The following is a 9,365-nucleotide window of genomic DNA, read 5'->3' on the forward strand; positions in this document are numbered from 1 at the left end:
CTCACTGCCTTCTTCCTCTCTCTCTCTCAGCTCTAACTGCTGTGTCTAACTGCCTCTCAGCTCTGCTCCACCCTTCCTACTCCACCCATTTGGCAGGCTTCTACCACCAGACTCATGTGACACAGGTTTCTATGTGACTCAGGCAGGTTACATGGGTCTATTAATGAATGGGAAAGATTTTTCCATCATGCAAAAATATATTAACAATACAGGGGATGTGAAGACCTTTACCATTGGTATATCCCCTGTTTACAATCTTTCTCAGATCTAAGATTAATTTCCTAATCCCACAAAGTACTTGGTTTTAGGCCTTTCCCCCTAATCTCCAAAGGCTTCTCTTACTAGCTTTTCAGGGGAGGAGTCTCTAGGTTCCACTCCCCAAGTACACAGGGCCCTGCAGGCTCAAAGGACTTTCTGTCTTACTAGTGGATGAACAGGTTTTGTTGTTTCATTTCAGCATCAAAGGGCTCTTGCTTTCATTACACACGGGAATTGACTTGTCATTATGTACAAAGTGCTTGGGTTTGTTTTTTGTTTTGTTTTGTTTTCCCCCATTTTTGACTTCCTGGCTTTCATTCAACTAAGGAGCCCTCCCTTTTTGGGTTACAGATTCATTTGGGATCATATGACTATGGCTATTCCACTTTGAGGAGTTGTGCTATATGTCCATTATTCTTCTTAACACTGGTTACCTTCTCTAATTGCCCTCCTTAACACCTGAACCTCCATGAGCTACCTGATTGAGAAGCTTATATGATATTGATAAGAATGTTGGCTAACTGTTAAAAAAAACCCAACAACCCTGTTTTGTTTGTGCAAAACCTTTTTAATTTAATGTAATCTAAATTATTCAACTTACATCCTATAATGCTCTTTAGCTCTTATTTGGTCATAAATTTTCCCCTTCTCCATAGATCTGACAGGTGAACTATTCCATGCTCCCCTAATTAGTTAATGGTATCATCTTTTATTTCCAAATCTAACCCCATTTTGACCTTATCTTGATATATGGTACAAGCTGTTGGTTTATTCCTATTTTCTGCCAAACTGCTTTCCAGTTTTCCCAGCAGTTTTTGTCAGTTTTGAGTACTTTCCCCCAAAGCTGAGATCTTTGCATTTATGAAACACTAAATTACTATGATCATGACCTACTGTGCATTGTGAATCCAATCTATTCCACTGATCCACCACTCTGTCTCTTAGGCAGATTATTGTTTTATGATATAGTCTAAGATTTGGTCACCTAACCACTTTTTTTTCATTAATTCTCTTGATATCCTTGACCTTTTGTTCTTCCAGGTGAATTTTGTTATTATTTTTTCTAGCTCCATAAAATAATTTTTGGTAGTTTGGTATGGCACTGAATAAATAAATCAATATAGGTAGAACTGTCATTTTTATTATATTGGCTCAGCCTACTCATGAATGATTAATATTTTTCCAACTATTCAGATCTGACTTCATTGGTGTGAAAAAGTCTTTTATAATTGTATTCATATAGTTCCTGGGTTTGTCTTGGCAGGTAGACTCTCAAGTATTTTATATCAACTACAGTTATTTTAAATGGAACTTCTTTATCTCTTGCTCCTAGACTTTGTTGGTAACATATAAAAATGATGATGGTTTATGTAGGTTTGTTTTATATCCTGCAACTTTGCTAAAGTTATTACTTATTTCAATGAGTTTTTTTTTAGTAGATTGTCTAGGATTCTCCATGTATACCATGATACCATCTGCAAAGAGTGTTAATTTTGTTACCTCATTGCTTATTCTACTTCCTTCAACTTCTTTTTCTTCTCTTATTACTATAACTAGTATTTCTAATGCAGTATGAATGATAGTGGTGATAATGGCATCCTTGTTTTACCCCTGTTATTACTGTGAAGGCTTCTAGCTTAACAGTATTACAGACACTGTTGCTGATGGTTTTATGCAAATATTACTTGCCATTTTAAGGTAAGCTCCATTGATTTCTATGCTTCTATTGTTTCTAATAGGAATGGGTGTTGTATTTTCTCAAAAGGATTTTCCACCTCTATTGAGATAATCATATGATTTCTGTTGGTTTTGTAATTGATATGCTCAATTATGTTGATAGTTTTCCTATTATTGAACCAGCCCTTGATTCCTGGTATAAATCCCACTTGATCATAGTCTATGTTTCTTGTGATATACTGCTATAATCTCCTTGCTAGTATTTTATTTAAATTTTTTATTTAAAATTTTTGCACCAATATTCATTAGGGAAATCAGTTTTCTTTCTGAAAAATAGTTTTCTTTCTCTGTTTTTGCTCTTCCAGTTTTAGGTATCAACACCATATATATGTTATAAAATGAATTTTGTTGGACTCTGCCTATTTTTTAAAAAAGGTTTCATGATGTTGTAATTAATTGTTCTTTAAATGTTTGGTAGAATTCATTTGTGAATCCATCTGGCCCTACAGATTTTTTTCTTAAGGAATTCATTGTTGATGGCTTGTTTAATTTCTTTTCTAAAAATGGGGTTATTTAGGCTCTATTTCCTCTTCTATTAATCTGGACAGTTTATATTTTTGTAAATATTCATTCATTCCACTTAGATTGTCAGATTTATAGTCATATAATTGGGCAAAATAGTTCCTAATAATTGTTTTAATTTCCTCTTCATTGGTGATTGTCACCCTTTTCATTTTTGATACTGGTAATTTGATTTTCTTCTTTCCTTTTTAAAAATCAAATTAACCAAATGGTTTGTCTATATTGTTGTTTCCCCCCCATAAAACCAGCTCCCAGTTTTATTTATTAGTTTAATGGTTTTCTTGCTTTCAATTTTATTAACCTCTGCTTTGATTTTAAGGATTTCTAATTTGGTATTTAACTGAGGATTTGAAAAAAAATTTAGTTGCATGCCCAATTCATTGATAGGTTCTTTCCCTATTTTATTAACATAAGTGTTTAGAGATGTAAATTTTCCCCTGAGAAATGCTGCATACACCAAATTTTGGTATATTGTGTCATTATTGTTATTCTCTTTAATGAAATTATTGATTGTTTCCATGATTTGTTCTTTGAACCACTCATTCTTTAGGATTAGATTATTTAGTTTCCAATTAAGTTTTAATCTATCTTTCCATAGCCCTTCATTAAATGTATTTTATTGCATTGTGATCTGAAAAGGATAAATTTATTTTTTCTGCTTTCTTGCATTTGATTGTGAAGCTCTTGTGCTCTGATTCATGATCATTTTCTCTGTAGGCACCATGTATCCCTGAGGGAATAAAAGGTATATTCCTTTCTATTTCCATTTAAATCTCTCCAGAAATTTCTCATATCTAATTTCTCAAATTCTATTCATCACCTTAACTTCTTTCTTATTTAGTTTTTGGTCAGATTTATCATCCTTCCTTCTGTTCTCTGCTATGCATTTCAAAACATTTTAATAATTCCCTTTTCTTAATTTTCCCTTTCTTTTCACCTTTTCCTTTCCTTTCTTCTTCCCTTGCCTCTCCTTATTTTCTCTTCATTTTCTTTGCCTTCTCTCCTCAATCCTTGCTTTCCCTTCTTTTCCATTGCTTTCTCTTGCCTTCTCTTGATTTTCTTTCCTTTTTTTTTCTTGTCACCCTTCTTCTAGGGCTCCTCTCCCTTTTTACCCCTCATTGAGAAAAAAGAAAATAAAATCTTTGTGTTAAATATGTATAGTAAACCAAAAGAAATTCCTACAGCAAGTCTATGGACAGCCATACCTAGATAAGGGCAGTTTGCGTACCCTAGAGTTTGACGGTCCTTTCTTTTTTTTTCTAAATCAATTTTGTTACATGCTCAGCTCCTAAACCCTCTCTTTCCCACTTCCCCTTTCCTATCCATTGAGGCCAGAAAAACAAATCCTGTTGTAAATATGCAAGGTCAAGCAAAATAAATTCCTGCAACAGCCATGTCTTTAAAAAAGAGGAAGAAAAGAAATTTTGCTTTACTCTTCACTCTGAGTCTGTCAGCTCACTATTTAAACTTGGATAGTATGTTTCACCATGAGTCCTTTGGATTCTAATTAATCAGAATTCCTAAGTCATTCAAAGTTGATTATCTTTATAATTTTCTTGTTATTGTAAAAAAAATCATCCTGGTTCTGCTCATATTTTTTGCATCAGTTTGTAAAAGTCTTCCTAGGTTTTTTTAAAATTTTGCATTTCATTGTTTCTTACAGAATAATTGTATTAAGTGATATTCATATACCATAAACTTGTTTAATCATTCCCCAATTGATGGGCAGTCCCCTCAATTTCCAATATTTTGCCACCACAAAAAGAGTTGCTTTAATTAATTTATTATAATTATTATTATTTTTACATATGGATCCTTTTCCTCTTTCTTTGATCTCTTAAGGGTATAGACCTTGTAGGAGTATCATTGGGTCAAAGGATTCAAAGGAGAGACACAGTTTAGAAGCTTCTAGGGCATAACTCCAATTGTTTTCCTGAATGACTGGACTGATTCATAACTCCACAACAGTGCATTAATTTACCTGTTTTCTCGCAGTTCTTTCGGCATTTACCATTCTTCCTTTTAGTCCCTTGGGAAGTGGTGCTTCAGAGTTGTTGAGAGGACACAAGATAGTATTTATGACGTGCTTTGCACAACACCTTGTGCATGGTAGGTGTTCAGTAAATGCTTAGTCCATTTTCTTTACCTTGTAACTTGCATTTCTATATTATTAGTGATTTGGAACACTTTTTCATATGACTAGTAATGCCTTGGATTTGTCTATCTTTTTTTGCCTGCCTGTGTCTGTTGCTGATTTGTAGTCCTTAGTTCTCAAAATTATCAAGTTTAGAAAATTCATTGTAACCTCCAATTAACATTTATTATTCCCACCCCTCCCCCCAGCCAAAAAATCCCTCATTTTAGGGATTCTGAAAAAAAAGTCCCACAGGAGTTTGGAGAAGACAAAGACCACAAAGTTCCCCTTAATCACAAGATCCTCTTCAATTAACATGCAAATAAAAACTAAAAGCTATTTGAAGAATAGTGGCTTCTTTGACCACATTCCTGTATACATATTTTGTGGTTATTAGTCAGTCATTTCAGTTGTATCTGACTCTTTGTGACCCCATTTGGGGTTTTCTTGGCAAAGATACTAGAGTGGTTTGCCGCTTCCTTTCCCAGCTGATTTCACAGATGAGGAAACTGAGGCAAGCAGAGTTAAGTGACTTGCTCAAGGTCACATAGCTCATAAGTGTCTGAGGCTAGATTTGAACTCAGTAAGTCTTCCCAACTCCAGATTCAGCAATCTATCCCATGTGCCACCTAGCTTTGTGTGTGTGTGTGTGTGTGTGTGTGTGTGTGTGCACAGATATACATACACATATACATATACATGCATATATATGAATAGAAATATATACACATATATAGGTATACATATATGCCTATATGGTGTGTGTGTGTGTGTGTGTGTATGTGTGTGTGTGTGTGTGTGTGTGTGTGTGTGTGTGAATGCCAGTAACCAAAATGAACTGGATTTGCTCTATGAAAAGCCTTACTTTCTCCCTACAGAAAAACAGGGAGTGATGGTAGCAATAAAGATATATACAGACTTGGTGCTATAGAATTATGTGAGAGGAAGAAGAAAGTACTTTTGTCTGGGGAGAATCAGAGAAGGCTACATGGAAGAGATAGCACCCAAGCAGAGCTTTGAACAAAGATAAGAATGCAGAAGAAAAGAGCTAATGAAGGAGTCCATTTTAGGTATGAGGGCTAAGCTGTGAATGTATGCAGGTGGGATGTAGAATGTCACATTCTGGGGACATTCAGAAATCATATTCCAGTCAGTATGGGTGAAATGTGGAGTGCGTGAAAGACAGTATTATTAAATAAGAAGGGAAAGGTCAGTTGGATCAATATTGCAAAGAATCTTAAATGTCAAGCTAAGATATTTGTAATTTATCATAATAATAGGAGTCACTGAAGATTTCTGCTCATTGTCAAATCTGCCTCTGAGGAAGGATATTTTAGTAACTGTGTGAAGATTAGACTGGAAAAGTTATTGCCCTAAGTCTTTTCTTCCTTTCACTGCTAACCCTCTAGAAGGCATCTTCACCACACAGCCCCTTCTCCTTACAGTCTGGCTTCACTGAAACAGCTCCCTGAAAGGTCATCAATGACCACTAAATCCAGTATACTTCACTCAGTCCTTAGTGCTAAATCATAGAGCTGTCCCCATCCTCTATTTTTGTAGCATTTGATGCTGAGGACCATTCCCTCCAGATGTCCTTTGCTCCCTTAGCTTCCATGTGAATGTTCTATTAGTTCTCCTTTCATCTTTCTCACACCCATAGGTCCAGGTTTTCCCCAAGGTTCTGTCCCAGGCTCCTTTTTCTCTGAAGAAGGAGAGATTTCTGAGTGATGCCAGCAAAGGGAGAATTTGGAAATAGCAATAACGAGAAAGGACTATGCCACCCCCTCTCCTGGCTTTGTGCAAAGAGGGAAGGAGGGAGGTGGTGGGTTGGAGTAGGAGAAGTAGCCAAAATATAGAATGAGAAAGTCAGATAACTGGAAGCACCAGAAGATAGGAGTGGAAAAAGAAGAGATCTTGAATGAAGGAGTTTTTTCACAATACATTAGGATTATTCCAAGGGCCACAATGAAAGGAGAAGCAGATAAGAGTAGGAATGAACCAAATAGGGATGAGAATATGGATGGAGGCAGCAGGAGAAAGAGGTTTTTGCCTAGGCAGAGGGAAATTCTTAACCACAGAGAAGTAGGAAGTAGGAATTTGTGAGCCAAGTGAGAAGAACAGTGTTGATTGGGGGAGTCTTGTATGATAAATTAGTCCCATGGTTTTCATTAAAATAGTACTTTAACCACCCTCCCTTATAGATATAGGGCACTATGAGTGTTGAACGTAATATATGAGGTACTTGATATATTCATTGATTTTGCTGAACTGTTTTTTCCCTCTCTTTTTTTTCCCTCTTTCAAACAATCAACAACCTGGAATGTCTTAAGCACTTACTATGTGTCAGCAGATGCTAGGTTTTGGAAATACAGAGATAAAAATGCCACAGCTCTTGTCCTCAAGAAGCTGGCATTGCAATGACTGTGAGCATGAGCATAAAAGATTTTATGAAATACATAAGTACATAAAAAACAAGTATGAAATAAATAAGATGACGTTTTGAGAGGAAAGGCATTAGCACTTTGAGAGATATGCAAATGTTTCATGTAGAAGGTAGAAACTGAGGTGAATTCTGAAGGAAAGAAGAGTTTGTACCAAGCAGAGGGAAAAAAGGAGTACATTCAACATATGGAGATCTGCCTGTGCAAAGGCATGGAGATGGGAAATATAGCATCATGTGTGAGGAATAACAAGAAAGCTAGTTTGGCTCAACTATGGAGTGCAAGAAGAGGAGTAATGTATAAAGAAACTGAAAAAAAATAGGTAGGGACCAGATTATTAAGAGATTTAAAAGTTAAAGATAGGAATTATACTTGATCCTGGAAGCAATAAAGATTCACTGAAATTGACTCAATCAGATCTGAACTGAGGAAAAGTCACACTGGCAGCTATGTGAAGTATGCATTAGAGAGGGAAGAGAGTGGAGTCAGGGAGACCCATTAGGAAGCTCTTGCAATAATTTAGATGACATGTGATGAGGGTCTCAACTCACACAAGTGGCTGTGAAAGCATTGAGAAGAGGATGGAGTTGAGATGTCATAGCAGTAGAAATGATCAGATTTGGTAACTAATTAGATGTGTGGTTTGAGGTTGTCAATGATTCCCTCAAGAAAAATTGGGTACTTTGGGATAAGATGGATTCTGGAGAAAATATAATAAATGAGGTCTGTTTTAGACATGCTAAGTTTGAGATGCCTACAGGACATGCTGTTCAAAAGGTCTGATAGTCATTTGTTGATGTAAAACTCAAGCTCAAAAGAGATACTAGGGATAAATATATTGATCTGGGAGTCATCTGTATAGAGAAGATAGTTAAATCTATAAGAATTGATGATATCACCAAGTGAGAAAATAGAGAAAAGGGAGCACAGGATAGAAACTTAGGGAACTACTGCAGTTGAGGGTGCACCAGCTAAGGAGACTGAAGAATGATCAGAAATGTAGGAGGTGAACTAGGAGAGAGTAGTATTATGAAAACCTGGAGAAGATAAGGAATCCAAGAAGAGAGAGTGGTCAATGATTTTCAATGGTTCAGACAAGTCAGGAAGGATGAGAAAGAAGAAATGACCAGCAAGTTTCAATTCAAAGATCATTGCTAACTTTGTGGGGAAAGAAATCATTTGAATGATAAGGTGGAATCCAAAGGGCAAAGGATTGAGAAGTGAATTAGAGGAGAGGAAGCAGAGGTAAAAAGATAGCCCACTGGGAGTAGTGGAGGGAGAAAATACAAATTCAAAAATGAAAGTGATCAAAACCCAAAAGGAAGCAGTAAAAATAAAATTAAAGGAATTCTGTAAATTCTCATCTGCTGATGGTGTCTGACTGGTAGATTTCTTTGTTGATTACAACAGGAAGACTGATGGCCAAGGCTGAGGGTAATGGAAGCTGAAGGGGGTTGAGGTGTGTGTAATTGTCATCTTCATGTGGATTTCCTTCCACTGTCCTTTCTAAATGGTTTAGACATTTCCATTTCAAGAGGCTTGGGAATGGATGGAATTGTTTAAGTTCCTAATTCTGTGATTTTATATGTCATCATCACATCAGATTTTAAATTTCTCCATGGGAAGTTGTGAACTGATGCAGAGAAGAGTAAGCTGAACCAGGAAAATAACATACACATTTATTATAAAAATGTAAAGGGATTAATACCAGCAGCAAAAAAGCCCTGAAATTAATTGCTATGTGATTATAATGACTAATCTTGTCCCTGAAGGAGAAAAGAAGAAATGCACCTGCCTCCCGTCTTTGCAAAGTGACCGTGGACCATCATATATACTATTAGACTTGGTTGATTTGCTGATTAGTTTTGCTAACTGTTTCTTTTTGTCTTTTTTCTTTGCTAGGTAGGGGACGCAAAAGATAATTGGAAACTAAGATGATAAAGGTAAAATATGCCAATAATGTTAAACATTTAAAAACTTTTAAATTTCTCTAGGGATAGTCTTTGGTTCATATAGGGTCCAGCATGATTCCATGGACACAGTGTAAGTATAGTAAATACAGATAATATTACAGCTGTATTAGAGTAGTTCTGACCATGGTCTTGGAAACTTATAGACAAATTCATAGGCTTATATCTGAAAGAAAAATAAAACATAGAAAATATATGCCATTCATTACATAGACTCTTTTTAAGCCATTTATTTGAGAAAATGCTAGTGGAAAACAATTTTAAAATCTAATTGATTTATAAAATACCTAAGAAAAATCATTT

General features: G+C 35.7%; 1 long non-coding RNA gene across 1 annotated transcript in view; it reads left to right on the plus strand.

The window, feature by feature from the left end:
• LOC140504989 (uncharacterized) overlaps positions 1-9,365 on the plus strand; it is a 106,730-nt gene extending 97,365 nt beyond the window's left edge. The window contains exon 3 of the long non-coding RNA XR_011967304.1: positions 8,995-9,365. This is a non-coding gene — a long non-coding RNA (uncharacterized lncRNA). The remainder of the gene's footprint in view (positions 1-8,994) is intronic.

This window comes from Notamacropus eugenii, chromosome 5, assembly GCF_028372415.1.
Source record: "Notamacropus eugenii isolate mMacEug1 chromosome 5, mMacEug1.pri_v2, whole genome shotgun sequence".
In the NCBI taxonomy this organism is placed as follows: domain Eukaryota; kingdom Metazoa; phylum Chordata; class Mammalia; order Diprotodontia; family Macropodidae; genus Notamacropus; species Notamacropus eugenii.